Here is a 20490-nt window from a genome sequence, read left to right on the forward strand (position 1 = left end):
ATATACAGCTAGCCCTAACTCCATTATTACCCAGCTAGCCACCCAGCATCAGGGCAGCTGGAAGAGTTGGATACAGCGCCAGAAGATGGCGCTTCAATGAAAGCGCCATTTTCTGGGATGGCTGCGGACTGCAATTCGCAGTGGGGGTGCCCAGAAAGCTTGGGCACCCTGCACTGAGGATTCCAATCCCCAGCTGCCTAGTTGTACCCGGCAGGACTCAAAAATTAGGCGAAGCTCACGTCATTTTTTTTTTTTTAATTATTTCATGAAATTCATGAAATAATTAAAAAAAAAAGGGCTTCTCTATATTTTTGGTTCCCAGCCGGGTACAAATAGGCAGCTGGGGGTTGGGGGCAGCCCGTACCTGCCTGCTGTACCCGGCTAGCATACAAAAATATGGCGAAGCCTATGTCATTTTTTTTTCTTTTTGGGCAAAAAACTGCATACAGTCCTGGATGGAGGATGCTGAGCCTTGTAGTTCTGCAGCTGCTGTCTGCTCTCCTGCATACACTAGTGAATGGAGGATGCTGAGCCTTGTAGTTCTGCAGCTGCTGTCTGCTCTCCTGCATACACTAGTTCTGCAGCTGGCTGCTCTCCTGCATACAATGAACATTTTGAAGAAGGAAATGACATCAGACCTTTTTTTTTTTTTTTCATCAACAATCTTTAATGGCATTGTGCACTGATTAAAAACGCAGTGAGCAAAAACGCAGCAAAAAACGCACCAAATCGCGGCAAAAACGCATGCGTTTGTCGCGTTTTTTAGCCGCAGGTGCGTTTTTTGAGACAAAAACGCACATAAAAACGCAGCGTGAAAAAAACGCCTAGTGCGCACATACCCTAATCCCATCCGAGAGTTAATGAAAGAAAAACCCCACAGTGGTGACATAAATAACTTGAGTCTGACAAAAGTAATAAATAAAAAATCTATGAAAATGAACAAATGAAAGTCAGACATTGCTTTACAACCATGCTTCCACAGAAATTAAAAAAAAATAAAACTCATGAAACAGGCCAGGACAGAAATTATGGTACCCCTGAAAATAATGTGAAAAAAGGGACATGTTAAATCAAGGTGTGTCCACTAATTAGCATCACAGGTGTCTACAATCTTGTAATAAGTCAGTGGACCTGTATATAGGGCTACAGATACTCACTGTGCTGTTTGGCGACATGGTGTGTACCACACTCAGCATAGACCAGAGGAAGCAAAGGAAAGAGTTGTCTCAGAAGATTAAAAAGAAAATTAAAAGACAAGCATGTTAAAAGGTAAATGTTATAACACCATCTCTAAGTAGCTTGGTGTTCCTGTGACTACAGTTGCACATATTATGCAGAAATCTAAAGATACCGTCACACTAAGCAACATCGCTACCAACATCGCTGCTGATGCACAACTTGCTAGCGATGTTGCTTAGTGTGACATCCAGCAACAACCTGGCCCCTGCTGTGAGGTCGTTGGTTGTTGCTGAATGTCCTGGGCCATTTTTTAGTTGTTGCTCTCCCGCTGTGAAGCACACATTGCTGTGTGTGACAGCGACAGAGCAACAACTAAATGTGCAGGCAGCAGGAGCCGACTTCTGCGGACGCTGGTAACCACGGTAAACATCGGGTAACCAAGAAGCCCTTACCTTCGTTACCCGATATTTACCTTAGTTACCAGCGTCCCCGCTCTCAGCTGTCAGTGCCGGCTCCTGCTCTGTGCACATGTAACTGCAGTACCCATCGGGTAATTAACCCGATGTGTACTGTAGCTAGGTGTGCAGGGAGTCACAGCTAAGCGGTGTGCGCGGCTCCCTGCTGCCTGCACATGTAGCTGCAGTACCCATCGGGTAATTAACCCGATGTGTACTGTGGCTAGGTGTGCAGGGAGTCACAGCTAAGCGGTGTGCGCTGGTAACCAAGGTAAATATCGGGTTGGTTACCCGATATTTACCTTAGTTACCAAGCGCAGCATGCTTCCACGACGCTCCAGCGATCCCTGCCAGGTCAGGTTGCTGGAGGGATCGCTGGAGCGTCGCTTAGTGTGACATCTCACCAGCGACCTCCTAGCAACTTACCAGCGATCCCTATCAGGTTGTATCGTTGTTGGGATCGCTGGTAAGTTGTTTAGTGTGACTGGGCCTTTAGATCAATGGGACTGTAGCCAACTTTCCTGGATGTGCCACCATGAGGAAAATTTAATGACAAATCAATAATAATAGTGGTAACAAAAAGAGCCCAGAAAAACTTCTAAAGAGATTGAAGTTCACCTTTAAGGTGTGAGCTTCAAGAAAGAATGAGAGAACGAGAGAGAGAAAGAGAAAGCGTGTGTGTCAAAGAAAAAAAAAAAGTGTGAGAGGGATGTGTGTGTGTGTGTGTGTGTGTGTGTGTATCCCAGAATAGAGTGTAAGAGATGTGTCTGTGTGTCCCAGAAGAGTGTGAGAGAGAGGTGTGTTCCAGAAAAGAGTGTGAGAGAGAGGAGTGTGTGTCCCAGAAGAGAGTGTGAGAGAGGTGTGTGTGTGTGTGTGTTTTCCCCCCAGAAGAGAGTATGAGAGAGAGGTAGGTGTGTGTGTGTGTGTGTGTGTGTCCCAGAAGAGAGTGTGTGAGAAGAGTGTGCGCGCGTGAGGGTGAGGGTGTGTGTGTGTCCCAGAAGAGAGTGTGTGAGAGGAGTGTGCGCGCGTGAGGGTGTGTGTGTGTGTCCCAGAAGAGAGTGTGTGAGAGGAGTGTGCGCGCGTGAGGGTGTGTGTGTGTGTGTGTGTGTGTGTGTGTGTGTGTGTGTGTGTGTGTGTGTGGGTGTGTGTGTGTGTGTGTGTGGGTGTGTGTGTGTGTGTGGGTGTGTGTGTGTGGGTGTGTGTGTGTGGGTGTGTGTGGGTGTGTGTGGGTGTGTGTGGGTGTGTGTGGGTGTGTGTGGGTGTGTGTGGGTGTGTGTGAGGGTGTGTGTGTGTGCGCGCGAGGGTGTGTGTGTGTGCGCGCGCGTGAGGGTGAGTGTGTGTGCGCGCGCGTGAGGGTGAGTGTGTGTGCGCGCGCGTGAGGGTGAGTGTGTGTGTGTGCGCGCGCGTGAGGGTGAGTGTGTGTGTGTGCGCGCGCGTGAGGGTGAGTGTGTGTGTGTGTGCGCGCGCGTGAGGGTGAGTGTGTGTGTGCGCGCGCGAGGGTGAGTGTGTGTGTGCGCGCGCGAGGGTGAGTGTGTGTGTGCGCGCGCGAGGGTGAGTGTGTGTGTGCGCGCGCGTGAGGGTGAGTGTGCGCGGGTGTGGGTGTGTGTGTGGGTGTGCGAGGGTGTGCGAGGGTGTGCGAGGGTGTGCGAGGGTGTGCGAGGGTGTGCGAGGGTGTGCGAGGGTGTGCGAGGGTGTGCGAGGGTGTGCGAGGGTGTGCGAGGGCGTGCGAGGGTGTGCGAGGGCGTGCGAGGGTGTGCGAGGGCGTGCGAGGGTGTGCGCGCGCGCGTGCGAGGGTGTGCGCGCGCGTGCGAGGGTGTGCGCGCGCGCGTGCGAGGGTGTGCGCGTGCGAGGGTGTGCGCGTGCGAGGGTGTGCGCGCGCGCGTGCGAGGGTGTGCGCGCGCGCGCGAGCGAGGGTGTGCGCGCGCGCGCGCGCGAGGGTGTGCGCGCGCGCGAGGGGCTGTGCGCGCGCGCGAGGGGCTGTGCGCGCGCGCGAGGGGCTGTGCGCGCGCGCGAGGGGCTGTGCGCGCGCGCGAGGGGCTGTGCGCGCGCGCGAGGGGCTGTGCGCGCGCGCGAGGGGCTGTGCGCGCGCGTGAGGGTGTGTGCGCGCGCGTGAGGGTGCGCGCGTGAGGGTGCGTGCGCGTGAGGGTGCGCGCGTGAGGGTGCGCGCGTGACGGTGTGTGCGCGCGCGCGTGACGGTGTGTGTGCGCGCGCGCGTGAGGGTGTGTGCGTGAGGGTGTGTGCGCGCGCGAGGGGGTGAGGGTGTGTGGGTGCGTGTGGGTGTGTGGGTGCGTGAGGGTGTGTGGGTGCGTGAGGGTGTGTGGGTGCGTGAGGGTGTGCGCGCGCGTGAGGGTGAGTGTGTGCGCGCGCGTGAGGGTGAGTGTGTGTGTGTGCGCGCGCGTGAGGGTGAGTGTGTGTGTGCGCGCGCGTGAGGGTGAGTGTGTGTGTGCGCGCGCGCGTGAGGGTGAGTGTGTGTGTGCGCGCGCGCGTGAGGGTGAGTGTGCGCGGGTGTGTGTGTGTGGGTGTGTGTGCGAGGGTGTGCGAGGGTGTGCGCGCGCGCGTGCGAGGGTGTGCGCGCGCGCGTGCGAGGGTGTGCGCGCGCGCGCGTGCGAGGGTGTGCGCGCGCGCGCGTGCGAGGGTGTGCGCGCGCGCGCGTGCGAGGGTGTGCGCGCGCGCGTGCGAGGGTGTGCGCGCGCGCGTGCGAGGGTGTGCGCGCGCGCGTGCGAGGGTGTGCGCGCGCGCGTGCGAGGGTGTGCGCGCGCGCGAGGGGCTGTGCGCGCGCGCGAGGGTGTGTGCGCGCGCGTGAGGGTGTGTGCGCGCGCGTGAGGGTGTGTGCGCGCGCGTGAGGGTGTGGGTGTGTGCGCGCGCGTGAGGGTGCGTGCGCGTGAGGGTGCGTGCGCGTGAGGGTGCGTGCGCGTGAGGGTGCGCGCGTGACGGTGTGTGCGCGCGCGCGTGACGGTGTGTGTGCGCGCGCGCGTGAGGGTGTGTGCGTGAGGGTGTGTGCGCGCGCGAGGGGGTGAGGGTGTGTGGGTGCGTGTGGGTGTGTGGGTGCGTGAGGGTGTGTGGGTGCGTGAGGGTGTGTGGGTGCGTGAGGGTGTGTGGGTGCGTGAGGGTGCGCGAGGGTGCGCGAGGGTGCGCGAGGGTGCGCGAGGGTGCGCGAGGGTGTGCGGGTGCGCGAGGGTGGGCGGGTGCGCGAGGGTGGGCGGGTGCGCGAGGGTGGGCGGGTGCGCGAGGGTGGGCGGGTGCGCGAGGGTGGGCGGGTGCACGAGGGTGTGCGGGTGCACGAGGGTGTGTGGGTGCCCCTGAAGAGTGTGAGAGAGGGGGTGTGTCGCGCGAGGCTTTATACGCTACGCTACGATATCGTTAATGTTTTATCGTCGGGGTCACGTTGTTAGTGACGCACATCCAGCGTCATTAACGATATCGCAGCGTGTGACACGTACCTGCGACCTTAAGCGACCTCAAAAATGGTGAAAATCGTTCACCATGGAGAGGTCGTCCCAAACTCAAAAATCGTTAACGGTTGTTTTTCGTTGTGGTTCGTCGCTCCTGCGGCAGCACACATCGCTGTGTGTGACACCGCAGGAGCGAGGAACGTCTCCTTACCTGCCGCCGGCCACAATGCGAAAGGAAGAGGTGGGCGGGATGTGTACATCACGCTCAGCTCCGCCCCTCCACTTTGATTGGCCAGCCGCTTAGTGACGTTGCGATGACGTCGATGTGACGCCGAACGTCCCTCCCCCTTGAAGGAGAGATTGTTCGGCAGTCACAGCGACACTGCCGACCAGGTAAGTACGTGTGACGCTACCGTAGCGATAAATGTTCGCTACGGTAGCGATCACAAACAAATCGCATGCACGACGGGGGCGGGTACTTACACGCTCGATATTGCTAGAAATATCGCTACCGTGTAAAGCCCCCTAGAGAGTCAGACACAGATCTTTTGTTCTAGCTGGTGTGTTTACAGACCCGGTTTAAAAAAAAAAAAAAATTAAATATTATATATATATATATATATATATATATATATATATATATATATATATATATATATATATATATATATATATATATATACATATACATATACATATACATACACACACACTTTCTTCATGAGGAACGAGAGGGTGGGGACACACAGTACTAACAAGTTATGCGAGGAAACTGGCATACCAAAAACCGCGCTTTGTGGTGACAGGAGGGAAGCAGCCTGCTCAGTCAGAAAGTCAGTTGCTGTTGTGAAGTCGAGTCCACAAGCGGGAGGGAAAAAAACCCACATGACAACCCCAGAGGCTAACAGCCCCCGTGACTCCACTTCCACAGTCTCACGTTTACACTGCAGTTATCCTGCCACTCTTCTCACACAGTGAATGTACCTGCTAGTCCAGAGGTGTAAACAATCTGCGTCTCACTTCTCGCCACTATCCTTTATACACAAAGCCTTGTTGCGAAATCTACCAGGTCGTTCTCCTTATTATAACCAGCATGATGCAATCAAGTGAATGACATGTGGCCTAACCAATCAGAGACTTCTGTATAGAAGGAGACGTCACACGTGCCTTAGCGAATCGTCAGACAAAAAACAGACTGGAAAACAAGTTGAGGGCTAATGTCGCGTCACTACTTGTTAGTTTCTTTTATTCACAGTTGTATTCTGGAGCTCTTTTTTCCATCAACAGCTTTACAGTCTTCCAGTTTGAAAGCTGTTTTGTTTTTTTTTCGTCTTTTTTTTTCCACCAAGCTTTATTACTCTGCTTCTTTTACACAGTTTATACGTTCTGGTTGTTAAAGGGAACCTGTCAGCACAAATTTTGCACTAAACCTAAAAGCTTCCCCTTCTGCAGCTCCTGGGCTGCATTCTAAGCAAGGTTCCTATTATTATTGTGCCCCCTTTTAGACCAAAATAAATACTTTATAAAGTGTTACCTTTTGTATGCAAATCTTGTTATTTGTAACATGGGGCGGGCTGTCTGGTGTCCGTTATTCTGCCTCCTGCCGCTTTACGCCGTCCCCCATCACTCAATTTCATACCTGAGGACGCCGCCCAGTGCTCCTGAGGTCTCGCGCATGCGCCGTGCCACTCTCGCGGGAGTGAGCACTGTGCACAGAGGTAAGAGGTGACGTGGGGTCATCTGGCCAGCACTTGCGCAGAACGGTGGAGGCAGAGGGGAAAGCCCGGGCACGAGATTATGGGCGGGTACTTGCTGATGACAATCACTGCGCCGCTCATAATCTCACGCCTGCGCAACACGTCAACTGCGGTCACACTGTGCAAAGTGCTCACTCCCGCGAGAGTGGCACGGCGCATGGGCGAGACCTCGGGAGAACTGGGCGGCGTCCTCAGGTATGAAATTAAGCGATGGGGGATGGCGTAAAGCGGCAGGAGGCAGAATAACGGACGCCAGACAGCCCACCACGGTGTACAAATAACAAGATTTGCATACAAAAAAGTAACACTTTATAAAGTATTTATTTTGGTCTAAAAGGGGGCACAATAACAATAGGAACCTTTCCAGAATGCAGCCCAGGAGCTGCAAAAGGGGAATCTTTTAGGTTTAGTGCAAAATTTCAATTCTGACCAGTGTCCCTTTATAACTCTGGAACTCCTGGTGATTCTGAGACTATTTTTTCGTGACATATTGTATTTCATGTTAGTGATAAATTTACAAACAATTTTTTGTGCTTATTTGTGGAAAAAAATAAAAAATTGGACAAAAAACAAGAATCACAATTTTCAAACTTCATACAGAGTGGGAAAAAATACCTAGAAAGGAAGGGAGAAAGAAGGCGCCTTTCTGGGTGCAGTATTTTGTGATCACAAGGAGTGCTTTGCATCACCTTCGGGTAAAATGGATTGTGCATATAATCCAGGGAACCCATCTACCCGAACGCTGTTCGGCCTACTGAATCGGAGTTCTTCCCTGGGCTCTGAGCAGAAAACAATAAGACAAAAGGAGGAGAGCGGTCCACTCACAATTCGGTGGCTTGGATGTATGGTACAAAATGACCAGATCCACTTATACTGAGCTTATCTTTATTCAAAGTTTCAAATTATAAAACATTGCTTCCTGTCAGGGGTATACATAGAAATCATGCCCCCCCCCCAAAAAAAATAAAATAATAATAAATACGGCTCGGTCACAGAAGAGCATATCTCAAAACACTTTGCAGCCCTTACCAAGTAATTTTCCTCTTACTGAAGCCCTTAGATTCCCCTTTTATTGCAGCCATAAAATATGATGGCAACAAAAGTGCCCCACAGACACTGTATGATTCTTCCACAGTACTCTTCACACATACCTCCCAACCGTTCCGGATTCTGCGGGACTGCCCCGATTTTAGAGGTGTGTTCCGCACTACCGCAGCTCACAGCTGATGTCCCGGCTCCTCACCTCAGTGCGGTGAATAAATTAAATTAATTTCTCGTCGGGTCTGGTTTATCGGGACAGCTGACTCGAACTCGTGAACCATGAAAGCTCATTGTTCTATAGGCAGCAGCTCTACCACTGAGCCACTGCCTGTATTGAAAAACACAGGAAGTTTTGGTAATCATGACTAGAGATGAGCCACCCCCCCTAGAGTTCGAGTTCGGTTCGTCGACGAACGGTTCGACGAACCTCTCGAACCCCATAGGAAACAATGGGAGGCAATCACGAACACCTAAAAACACCTGGAAAACACCCTCAAAGGTGTCCAAAAGGTGACAAACAACTCCCAAGACAACACAAACACATGGGAAAGTGACAAGGACATATACTCCTGCAAAAACAAAACAGCTGGACGAGGAAAAAGAGGATGAGGCACAGATAAAGGCATGGCATGCCCTTCTAAAATCATATTGAACAGAAGAGGAAATGAGTAGAAATGCTTCAAAAATTGTTTTTAATAATCATAAATATCATAAATATAATAAATTAGGTATGCGGGGACCAAAGTAAATATATGGCACAGAGTGACGACCAGATGTAAAAAGGGGTGAGCAAAGGGACTTGCCAGGTAAACTTTACAGCAAATACATGGAAATCAGATCTGCTACTGGGGCACAGTTATGTATGACACAGGGTAATGGTATTAGCTATAGTAGTTTTAGCTATATAACTCCAATCATGACACTACATAGGCTGATAACCATGCCTCAGGCAGAGAGCGGCCAGCAGTAATGGTACAACTGGTAAAAGGATATCACCTCAGGGGAACAAGAGTATAAAGCTAGGGACAACCAACTAGGATCCTAGATGGAGTGGATATCCCTCTGCTTAAGTGAAAAATACATTTGTTCACAATGAAGTGTCAAAAGAAAACTGCTGACATATCATAGACCGATCACATACCAAAGCAATCAATAAAGTACAGGCAGGTCCGTTGGTGGCGAGGAGCGTTACCCCCAGAATGGGACTCCGACGTACGTTTCACAATTAAGTGATGTCTTGCTTCATCAGGGAGTCAGGGAGCCTTCTAAAATCATGTAAAACACAGCAAGCGGACTCCAAGCAGAGTCACCTTTTTTTCCAAATATTGGGCCCCACAGACACCACTTCAGTGGCATCACTTGTGTCCCTGTTGTACACTTCACAGGTAGATTTGCATCAAGCATATTCCAAAATACGCCAGCCTTAACTGTCCCCAGGATGACATCGGGGTAGGTAGCAAAGTCTTTGCTGAACCATGACTTGTTCATCTTGGCTTCTTTTTAAAAACACAGCAGGGGGACTCCAAGCAGAGTCGCCCTTTTTTCCAAAAATTGGGCCCCAGAGACACCACTTCAGTGGCATCACTTGTGCCCCATTTGCAAACTTGAGAGGTAGATTTGCATCAAGCACATTCCAAAATGCGGCAGCCTTAACGGTCCCCAGGATGACACCGTGGTAGGTAGCAAAGTCTTTGCTGAACCATGACTTGTTCATCTTGGCTCGTTTTTTAAAACACAGCAGAGGGACTCCAAGCAGAGTCGCCCTTTTTTCCAAAAATTGGGCCCCATACACACCACTTCAGTGGCATCACTTGTGCCCATGTTGTACACTTCACAGGTAGATTTGCATCAAGCACATTCCAAAATATGGCAGCCTTAACTGTCCCCAGGATGACACCGGGGTAGGTAGCAAAGTCTTTGCTGAACCATGACTGGTTCATCTTGGCTCGTTTTTAAAAACACAGCAGGGGGACTCCAAGCAGAGTCGCCCTTTTATCCAAAAATTGGGCTCCACAGACACCACTTCAGTGGCATCACTTCTGCCCCTGTTGTACACTTCACAGGTAGATTTGCATCAAGCACATTCCAAAATATGGCAGCCTTAACTGTCCCCAGGATGACACCGGGGTAGGTAGCAAAGTCTTTGCTGAACCATGACTTGTTCATCTTGGCTCATTTTTAAAACTACAGCAGGGGGACTCCAAGCAGAGTCGCTGTCATGGTTCGCCTCCCCGTCCACATGGCTAGGGGGCGGAGCCTTCTCTCGAGCCTCACTTCCAGACCCTGGATGCCTTAAAAGCTGGCATTTCCAGTGAACCAGTGCCGGCTATAAGCTTAGCACTGCTTTGCCTGTGATTGCTGGTCCTGTGAGTGATATCCTGATCTGTCTGTTCCTGTGCCCCCGTGCCCTTGTCTGTGTTCCGTCCCCTGGTCGTCCCTCCTGTCCTCTGTCCCCTCTCCTATTTCCCCACTCGGTTGCTTCCTCCGGTACTGACCTTGGACTGACTTTGACTCTGCTTTTGCTCGTTCCTCCGGTCCTGCTTCTGCCCGTATGGTGTTTGCCCCAGCCTGCCTAACTATTCCTTGCATGCTCTGCAGCTCTGCTTCTCAGCTGTGCTTTGAGGTAATGCATGAGAACGCTGTGAATTCACTTCCTGGTTCTCATTGCTCTGTGTAGTGTCTTCTGCTACAGAGCTCTGGCTCCCCCTGGTGGCAGCATTACAGTCGCCCTTTTTTCCAAAAATTGGGCCCCACAGACACCACTTCAGTGGCCTCACTTGTGCCCCATTTGTAAACTTGACAGGTATATTTACATCAAGCACATTCAAAAATACGGCAGCCTTGACTGTCCCCAGGATGACACCGGGGTAGGTAGCAAAGTCTTTGCTGAACCATGACTTGTTCATCTTGGCTCGTTTTTAAAAACACAGCAGGGGGACTCCAAGCAAAGTCGCCCTTTTTTCCAAAAATTGGGCCACACAGACACCCCTTTCAGTGGCATCACTTGTGCCCCAGTTGCAAACTTGACAGGTACGTTTGCATCAAGCACATTCAAAATCCACAAGCCTCAACTCTCCCCAGGATGACACAGGGGTAGTAAAGTCCTTGCGGATCCATGACTTGTTCATCTTGATGTACATTAGTCTGTCCACATAGTCACTGGACAGACGCGTGCTCTTATCTGTCAGCACACACCCAGCAGCACTGAAGACACGTTCTGAGACAATGCTGGCAGCTGGACACGACAAGATCTCCAAGGCGTAAGTTGCGAGCTCAGGCCATTTTTCAAGATTTGAAGCCCAAAATGAGCAAGGCTCCAGTTGCAAAGTCATGGCATCGATGTTCATTTGGAGATACTCCTGTATTATCCTCTGCAGCCATTGACTATGTGTCAGACTTCTTGTCTCTGTTGGCCTTGCAAATGATGGTCTAAAAAAACTATGAAACGATTCAATGAAATTGCTGTTACCAGCATCAAATACGGTGCTGCTGGTACGGTTAGACTGTTGATGACGAGACAGTCCTATGTTTGTCAAGTTGCAACTGGGAGATTCACTTCGTGCACCACTGGTATTTGGTGGAAAAGCCGAGCTAAGATTGAGTAACAGCTTCTGCTGATACTCCTGAATACGTGCGTCCCTTTCTATGGTTTCTGCTGATACTCCTGCATACGTGCGTCACTTTCTATGGCTGGAATTATTTCACAAAATTTGGACTTGTACCGGGAATCAAATAGTGTGGCAACCCAGTAGTCATCATCACTTCTAATTTTGACAATCCGAGGGTCATGTTGTAGGTAGTGCAGCAAGAAGGCGCTCATGTGTTTTGCGCATCCATGCAGACCAAGTCCTTGCCATGTTTGTGGCATAGAGGTGCTAACCGTTCTTTCTTCCTCTGACATCTCCCCCCAACCTCTTTCAACTGAAATGTGACCAAGGTCTCCCTCATCTGCTGAGTCTTCCATGTCCATGGACAGTTTGTCCTCCATTTCTTCATGTTCTCCTGCACCTTCCTCAACATTTTGCCTGCTACCATGCACCCTTGTTAATCTCTCTCCCCCATCGTCCCATGCCTGCCGCCTTGGTAATGATGAACGTCTGGACCTTGGTGATGTTGTTATCCCTTGCGCATATGAATCCTCCTGTACTTCCTCCCCTTCTTGTTGTCCCAACCCCTGACTCCGAATAGTGTTTAGCGTGTGCTCCAGCATGAAAACGACTGGAATTGTCATGCTGATAATGGCATTGTCAGCGCTAAACATATTCGTCGCCATGTCGAAACTGTACAGAAGGGTGCATAGGTCCTTGATCTGAGACCACTCCATCAGGGTGATCTGCCCCACCTCTGCGTCTTGTTAGCCCAGGCTATATGTCATGACGTATTGCACCAGTGCTCGGCAGTGCTGCCACAGTCGCTGTAACATGTGGAGAGTCGAATTCCAGCATGTCGGCACATCGCATTTCAGGCGGCGAACCGGCAGGCCGAAAGACTTCTGGAGCGATGCAAGTCGCTCAGCTGCGGCGGTTGAACGGCGGAAGTGAGCAGACAGTTTTCGTGCCCTGTGCAGAAGGCCGGGATAGTGTGTTAAAAATTGCTGGACAAGAAGGTTTAACACGTGAGCCATACAAGGCACGTGTGTCACCTTGCCCAGGTGAAGGGCCGCACCCAGGTTTGCAGCATTGTCGCACACGGCCTTACCTGGCTGCAGGTTGAGTGAAGACAACCATTTACGAAACTCGGACCGCAGAGCTGTCCACAACTCAGCCGCTGTGTGACTCTTATTTCCAAGACATTTCAAGCTAAAGACCGCCTGATGCCATTGCGCTCTGCTGCCAGCATAGTAAGGAGGTGTGCGTGATTTCTTGTGCGCAGTTACAACGCTGGTGGCCTGACCAGGCAGGCTTGGGGCGGAGGTGGAGGACCCAGGCGAGCTTGAGGAGGCAGAAGCGTTGGAGGAACTTCTACATACAGAGGATTGACGCACAAGTCGTGGGGACGGCAAGACTTGTTCAGCAGACTCTTCTCCATCTATCACCATAGTTACCCAGTGCCCAGTCAGCAGCCCCTGTCCATGCTTACTGGTCCAAGTATCGGTGGTGAAATGCACCCGTTCACACACAGAGTTTGTCAAGGAAGCGGTGATGTTGTGTGCGACATGCTGGTGTAGCGCAGGCACACCTTTCTTAGAGAAGTAGTGGCGACTAGGCATCTGGTACTGGGGCACAGCGTCGGACATAAGGTCTCGAAAATCCTGTGTGTCCACCAGGTGAAAAGGCAGCATTTCAGTAGCCAAGAGCTTACAGAAGGATAAAGTCAACCTCTTAGCTTTGTCATGGGTCAGAGGAAATGGCCTTTTATTTGTCCACATCTGAGGGACAGAGATCTGGCTGCTGTGTGTAGATGGTGGTGAGTTGTGTGTCCCTGGAAAAATGCAGGTTTGTGAGGAAAGTGCAGGCGTAGACATGATGTTGCCTTCATCCAACGTTGGTGCTATCGATGTCTGAGAGAGCTGTACACACGCATTTGTTTCCCCTTCCAAACCAACTGACGACCTACCAAGCAAACTGTCTGTTGCGGTTAGAGTGGTGCGTGGAAGGTGTGCGTGGAAAACCAGGTGTGACAGCTGTCCCCACAGTCATAGAAGATGAAGAGCGTGCGGATGCACTGGAAGGGGCAGGTGGTGGTTGGCCCGCTACGCTAGGCCGCATTGCAGCAGTGAGCTTCCCACTGGGAATTACAGTTAGGTCCAGAAATATTTGGACAGTGACACAATTTTCGCGAGTTGGGCTCTGCATGCCACCACATTGGATTTGAAATGAAACCTCTACAACAGAATTCAAGTGCAGATTGTAACGTTTAATTTGAAGGTTTGAACAAAAATATCTGATAGAAATTGTAGGAATTGTACACATTTCTTTACAAACACTCCACATTTTAGGAGGTCAAAAGTAATTGGACAAATAAACCAAACCCAAACAAAATATTTTTATTTTCAATATTTTGTTGCGAATCCTTTGGAGGCAATCACTGCCTTAAGTCTGGAACCCATGGACATCACCAAACGCTGGGTTTCCTCCTTCTTAATGCTTTGCCAGGCCTTTACAGCCGCAGCCTTCAGGTCTTGCTTGTTTGTGGGTCTTTCCGTCTTAAGTCTGGATTTGAGCAAGTGAAATGCATGCTCAATTCGGTTAAGATCTGGTGATTGACTTGGCCATTGCAGAATGTTCCACTTTTTTGCACTCATGAACTCCTGGGTAGCTTTGGCTGTATGCTTGGGGTCATTGTCCATCTGTACTATGAAGCGCCATCCGATCAACTTTGCGGCATTTGGCTGAATCTGGGCTGAAAGTATATCCCGGTACACTTCAGAATTCATCCGGCTACTCTTGTCTGCTGTTATGTCATCAATAAACACAAGTGACCCAGTGCCATTGAAAGCCATGCATGCCCATGCCATCACGTTGCCTCCACCATGTTTTACAGAGGATGTGGTGTGCCTTGGATCATGTGCTGTTCCCTTTCTTCTCCAAACTTTTTTCTTCCCATCATTCTGGTACAGGTTGATCTTTGTCTCATCTGTCCATAGAATACTTTTCCAGAACTGAGCTGGCTTCATGAGGTGTTTTTCAGCAAATTTAACTCTGGCCTGTCTATTTTTGGAATTGATGAATGGTTTGCATCTAGATGTGAACCCTTTGTATTTACTTTCATGGAGTCTTCTCTTTACTGTTGACTTAGAGACAGATACACCTACTTCACTGAGAGTGTTCTGGACTTCAGTTGATGTTGTGAACGGGTTCTTCTTCACCAAAGAAAGTATGCGGCGATCATCCACCACTGTTGTCATCCGTGGACGCCCAGGCCTTTTTGAGTTCCCAAGCTCACCAGTCAATTCCTTTTTTCTCAGAATGTACCCGACTGTTGATTTTGCTACTCCAAGCATGTCTGCTATCTCTCTGATGGATTTTTTTCTTTTTTTTCAGCCTCAGGATGTTCTGCTTCACCTCAATTGAGAGTTCCTTAGACCGCATGTTGTCTGGTCACAGCAACAGCTTCCAAATGCAAAACCACACACCTGTAATCAACCCCAGACCTTTTAACTACTTCATTGATTACAGGTTAACGAGGGAGACGCCTTCAGAGTTAATTGCAGCCCTTAGAGTCCCTTGTCCAATTACTTTTGGTCCCTTTAAAAAGAGGAGGCTATGCATTACAGAGCTATGATTCCTAAACCCTTTCTCCGATTTGGATGTGAAAACTCTCATATTGCAGCTGGGAGTGTGCACTTTCAGCCCATATTATATATATATAATTGTATTTCTGAACATGTTTTTGTAAACAGCTAAAATAACAAAACTTGTGTCACTGTCCAAATATTTCTGGACCTAACTGTATGCTTGGTATTTATGTGACGATTCATGGAAGAAGTTGTCAAACTGGTGAGCTTTTTGCCTCTACTTATAGATTCCCGACTAATTTTACAGATCACATGATTTGGGAGATCCTTTGCAAGGTAAAAAAAGGACCAGGCTAGGCAAGGCTTAGAGGACATGCGACCTGCAGAGCCACCCCGACTTGTGCTCAGAGGCAGAGTGGTGGCTGAGGATGCAGTTGTAGACGTGCTACCAGTACTCCTACTCTGTCCAGGAAGGCGCAAGATAACTTCGTCGTCAGTTGCATCCTCGTCCACCGCCTCTGTTGACCTCCTCAAGTGCCTGACTGTGGGTTGACCGTAAGTGGGATCTAGAACTTCATCATCAAGCGTTGTGTTTGCACTCCCCTTGCCCTCAGACCTAGCCTCTTCCCGCCCTGACCGAATATTTAAGTTGTCATCCCAATCTGGTATCTGCGGCTCATCGTCATCAGTATGTTCCTCATTGTCTCCAACAACAGGTGTTACAGTTTGTGAATCAGGGTCTACATTATGCTCATAAACTTGGTCATCAGGGCCTGAATCTGAGTCACAAAGCTTTTGGGCATCACTGCAGACCATTTCCTGGTCTGTACTCACTGTAGCTTGGGAGCAGACCTCTGATTCCCAGGCTATAGTGTGACTGAACAGCTCTGCAGACTCAGCCATCTCTGTTACACCATACTGTGCAGGGCGGGTTGAGACTTGAGAGCTGGGAGAAAGCAAGTATGATTGAGATGACAACTCAGAGGACTGGGGTTTTTTTATGTGGTAGTTGAGGTGGAGGAGAGGGCACTTGTTGGAGCACTTGAGATCCATTCAAGCATGTTCTTTTTTTGTGCATCATCTACCTTTCTTACAGTTGTTCGGGTCCGTAAAAAAGGGAGCACATCGAATTGTCCATGGAAAGTAGAAGACATCTTACTTTTGCTGGAAGATGGCCTATCTTCAGCAGATGTTAATGTAGCTTTGCCACCTTCCCCATGGACACAAACTTTTTTTCCTTTTCCAACACGCCTGTTCCCCTTTCCATCAGCATCTGTCCTTTTGCCACTCATTTTGTTAGCGACAAGATTAGCCACTTAAAATGTGGTAGTAAAAATTGAGAGGTGGTGTAGATTGCAGAGGTGGTCTAGCTTTATTGACAGCTAAAGAACCAACACTGACTATCCCTGACAATGCAACTATGGCCCTAAAACTGGCAGCACTGTTTGCTATTAAAATAGCGTAGCAAACATGGGCAGGAGGGTAGAATGCAGAGGTGGTGGGACTTGCTTGGCACAAGTGGGACACTAAATTAGTATAGCAGACACTTTGTGGATGCCAATAAGTTTCAGGACTGTTTGCTATTAAAATAGCGTAGCAAAATGTGCATGAGGGTAGAATGCAGAGGTGGTCGGACTTGCCTGGCACACGTGGGACACTAAATTAGTATAGCAGACACTTTGTGGATGCCACTAAGTTTCAGCACTGTTTGCTATTAAAATAGCGTAGCAAACATGGGCAGGAGGGTAGAATGCAGAGGTGGTGGGACTTGCTCGGCACAAGGGGAAAACTAAATTAGTATAGCAGACACTTTGTGGATGCCTGTTATGATCCGGAACCATGGAAGACCACCATCAATCATTGGTAAAAGGTGACAAGAGCATTGGCAACTAATCTGGCCACCATCCCCTTACTAACCATCACAACTAGAAGTAGCCGAGGGGTGAACTAACATCCTGTGCACCGCGAACCCAGCCAGGGAACTAGCTATCCTAAAGGAAGGAAAGATGAATAACTCTCTGCCTCAGAAAATAGACAAAGAATAGCAAGCCCCCCACATTCAAAGACTGCGGTGATATAGGAAAACACAATACACAGATAGATGATAGGATTAGCAAAAGGCTGATGGTGGCCAGAGAAAAACCCTGCAAAATTCCAAATTCCTGATAGTACAAAAAGGCCCTCAGATTGCACGATCTGCACTCCGTCCTATATCAGGTGCTCTTGTCATACCAATGAACAGAAAACAAGAATCATTAGAAATTCAAAAAGCCACAAACACATGGACTAATAGGAGCTATACTCCAAACATAACTGCAGGGAGTTTCCCAGCTAAGCAACTGAAAGGGAAGATCCCTGCATGCAAATAAACTGAAAACAACCACAGCAAAAGATAAACTCAGATAAGAGTAAAAGAACCAAACAACAAATAAAGAGCAAGCACTTATCTGAGGTAGATGTGGTGTGGAGCAGAATGAAGCAGGCTGGTGAACAAAGAACAACTGACATCTGGCATAGCCTGCTATCAGACCAGGATTTAAATAAGCAAAGAGTTAGCAATGGAAATGCCCATTGCTCAACACACCTGGTCTATGTCCAAACTATTCCTGGCCACCAGAGGGAGCCTCCCAGCAGCCAAAGCATAACTGACATTCACAACAGATGCCACTAAGTTTCAGCACTGTTTGCTATTAAAATAGCGTAGCAAACATGGGCAGGAGGGTAGAATTCAGAGGTGGTGGGACTTGCTTGGCACAAGTGGGACACTAAATTAGTATAGCATACACTTTGTGGATGCCACTAAGTTTCAGCACTGTTTGCTATTAAAATAGTGTAGCAAACATGGGCAGGAGGGTAGAATGCAGAGGTGGTGGGACTTCCATGGCACAAGTGGGACACTAAATTAGTATTGCAGACACTTTGTGGATGCCACTAAGTTTCAGCACTGTTTGCTATTAAAATAGCGTAGAAAACATGGGCAGGAGGGTAGAATGCAGAGGTGGTGGGACTTGCTTGGCACAAGTGGGACACTAAATTAGTATAGCAGACACTTTGTGGATGCCACTAAGTTTCAGCACTTTTTGCTATTAAAATAGCGTAGCAAACATGGGCATGAGGGTAGAATGCAGAGGTGGTGGGACTTGCTTGGCACAAGTGGGACACTAAATTAGTATAGCAGACACTTTGTGGATGCCACTAAGTTTCAGCACTGTTTGCTATTAAAATAGCAAACGTGGGCAGGAGGGTAGAATGCAGAGGTGGTGGGACTTGCTCGGCACAAGTGGGACACTAAATTAGTAGAGCAGACACTTTGTGGATGCCACTAATTTTCAGCACTTTTTGCTATAAAAATAGCGTAGCAAAATGTGCATGAGGGTAGAATACAGAGGTGGTGGGACTTGCTTGGCACAAGTGGGACACTAAATTAGTATAGCAGACACTTTGTGGATGCCACTAAGTTTCAACACTTTTTGCTATAAAAATAGCGTAGCAAAATGTGCATGAGGGTAGAATGCAGAGGTGGTGGGACTTGCTTGGCACAAGTGGGACACTAAATTAGTATAGCAGACACTTTTTGGATGTCACTAAGTTTCAGCACTGTTTGTTATTAAAATAGCGTAGCAAACATGGGCAGGAGGGTAGAATGCAGAGGTGCTGGAACTTGCTTGGCACCAGTGGTACACTAATGGAGTATAGCAGACACTTTTTGGATGCCACTTATGTTCAGCACTGTTTGCTATAAGAATAGCGTAGCAAAATGTGCATGAGGGTTGAATGCAGAGGTGCTGGGACTTGCTTGGCACCAGTGGGTTACAAAATTAGTATAGCATACACTTTGTGGATACCACTAATTTTCAGCACTGTTTGCTATAAAAATAGCGTAGCAAACATGGGCAGGAGGGTAGAATGCAAAGATGCTGGAACTTGCTTGGCACCAGTGGGACACTAAATTAGTATAGCAGACACTTTGTGGATGCCACTAATTTTCAGCACTTTTTGCTATAAAAATAGCGTAGCAAAATGTGCATGAGGGTAGAATACAGAGGTGGTGGGACTTGCTTGGCACAAGTGGGACACTAAATTAGTATAGCAGACACTTTGTGGATGCCACTAAGTTTCAACACTTTTTGCTATAAAAATAGCGTAGCAAAATGTGCATGAGGGTAGAATGCAGAGGTGGTGGGACTTGCTTGGCACAAGTGGGACACTAAATTAGTATAGCAGACACTTTTTGGATGTCACTAAGTTTCAGCACTGTTTGTTATTAAAATAGCGTAGCAAACATGGGCAGGAGGGTAGAATGCAGAGGTGCTGGAACTTGCTTGGCACCAGTGGTACACTAATGGAGTATAGCAGACACTTTTTGGATGCCACTTATGTTCAGCACTGTTTGCTATAAGAATAGCGTAGCAAAATGTGCATGAGGGTTGAATGCAGAGGTGCTGGGACTTGCTTGGCACCAGTGGGTTACAAAATTAGTATAGCATACACTTTGTGGATACCACTAATTTTCAGCACTGTTTGCTATAAAAATAGCGTAGCAAACATGGGCAGGAGGGTAGAATGCAAAGGTGCTGGAACTTGCTTGGCACCAGTGGGACACTAAATTAGTATAGCAGACACTTTGTGGATGCCACTAAGTTTCAGCACTGTTTGCTATAAAAATAGCATAGCAAACATGGGCAGGAGGATAGAATGCAGAGGTGCTGGAACTTGCTTGGCACCAGTGGGACACTAATGGAGTATAGGAGACATTTTGTGAATGCCACTAAGTTTCAGCACTGTTTGCTATTAAAATAGCGTAGCAAACATGGGCAGGAGGGTAGAATGCAGAGGTGCTGGAAATTGCTTGGCACCAGTGGGACAACAATGGAGTATAGCAGCCACTTTTTGGATGCCACTAAGTTTCAGCACTGTTTGCTATAAAAAATAGCGTGGCAAAAGTGGGCAGGTGGGTACAGTGGATGGGTTCTGTGGGTCAGTGGACAGGAAAGGAAGTCTCACTTTCTATCTCTCCTAATGATGAAATGCAGCAAGGAATTCCCTGAGCTTAGGTACACAGATGCTATCTAAAGCTGTATACAGCGTTTCCACAGACCTGCCTGTCAGCTATGGCTCTGAGCCCCAGGAAATCAGCCCTGAAAAGGGCTGAATAAACTTCTGTCCCTAATCTGTACAGCGCTGTGTGTGTAGCATACACAGCAGGAGCGGCGACAGGAGCTGCGTGAGTGGTGACTGTCACCCACACGCACAAAGGAGATAACGGCGGCGACAGGGGAAATGGCCGTATTTTATAAGGCAAGGACATGTGACATTCACAGCCTATGACACATGCCCTTGCTTGTCTGGCAAAAAGTACACTTAGCTGTGTGTGTGTCTGGGATTGGCTGACATGCTGGCCCGCCCCACTGCACGCGCGCTTAGGAAAAAAAATGGCAATCACCATTCTCCCAGCAGCACAGATCTAAACGCGTCCCCCCGCACACTAT

At 49.1% G+C, this 20490-nt stretch overlaps 1 protein-coding gene across 3 annotated transcripts in view; it reads right to left on the reverse strand.

Annotated features, from left to right (window-relative positions):
- The window catches only part of CEBPG (CCAAT enhancer binding protein gamma), a 169858-nt gene that overhangs the window by 46070 nt on the left and 103298 nt on the right, over nucleotides 1-20490 (reverse strand). Inside the window, exon 1 of one of the 3 annotated variants that reach the window (XM_075321948.1) lies at nucleotides 6011-6121. The exons of 1 other annotated variant lie outside the window; for it this stretch is intronic. The gene's annotated coding sequence lies outside the window, so the exon portion shown is untranslated. Of the gene's footprint in view, nucleotides 1-5807; nucleotides 5866-6010; nucleotides 6122-20490 lie in introns of those variants that run through there. One more of the 3 variants, XM_075321949.1, reaches the window with a different exon arrangement.

This window comes from Anomaloglossus baeobatrachus, chromosome 8, assembly GCF_048569485.1.
Source record: "Anomaloglossus baeobatrachus isolate aAnoBae1 chromosome 8, aAnoBae1.hap1, whole genome shotgun sequence".
Taxonomy (NCBI): domain Eukaryota; kingdom Metazoa; phylum Chordata; class Amphibia; order Anura; family Aromobatidae; genus Anomaloglossus; species Anomaloglossus baeobatrachus.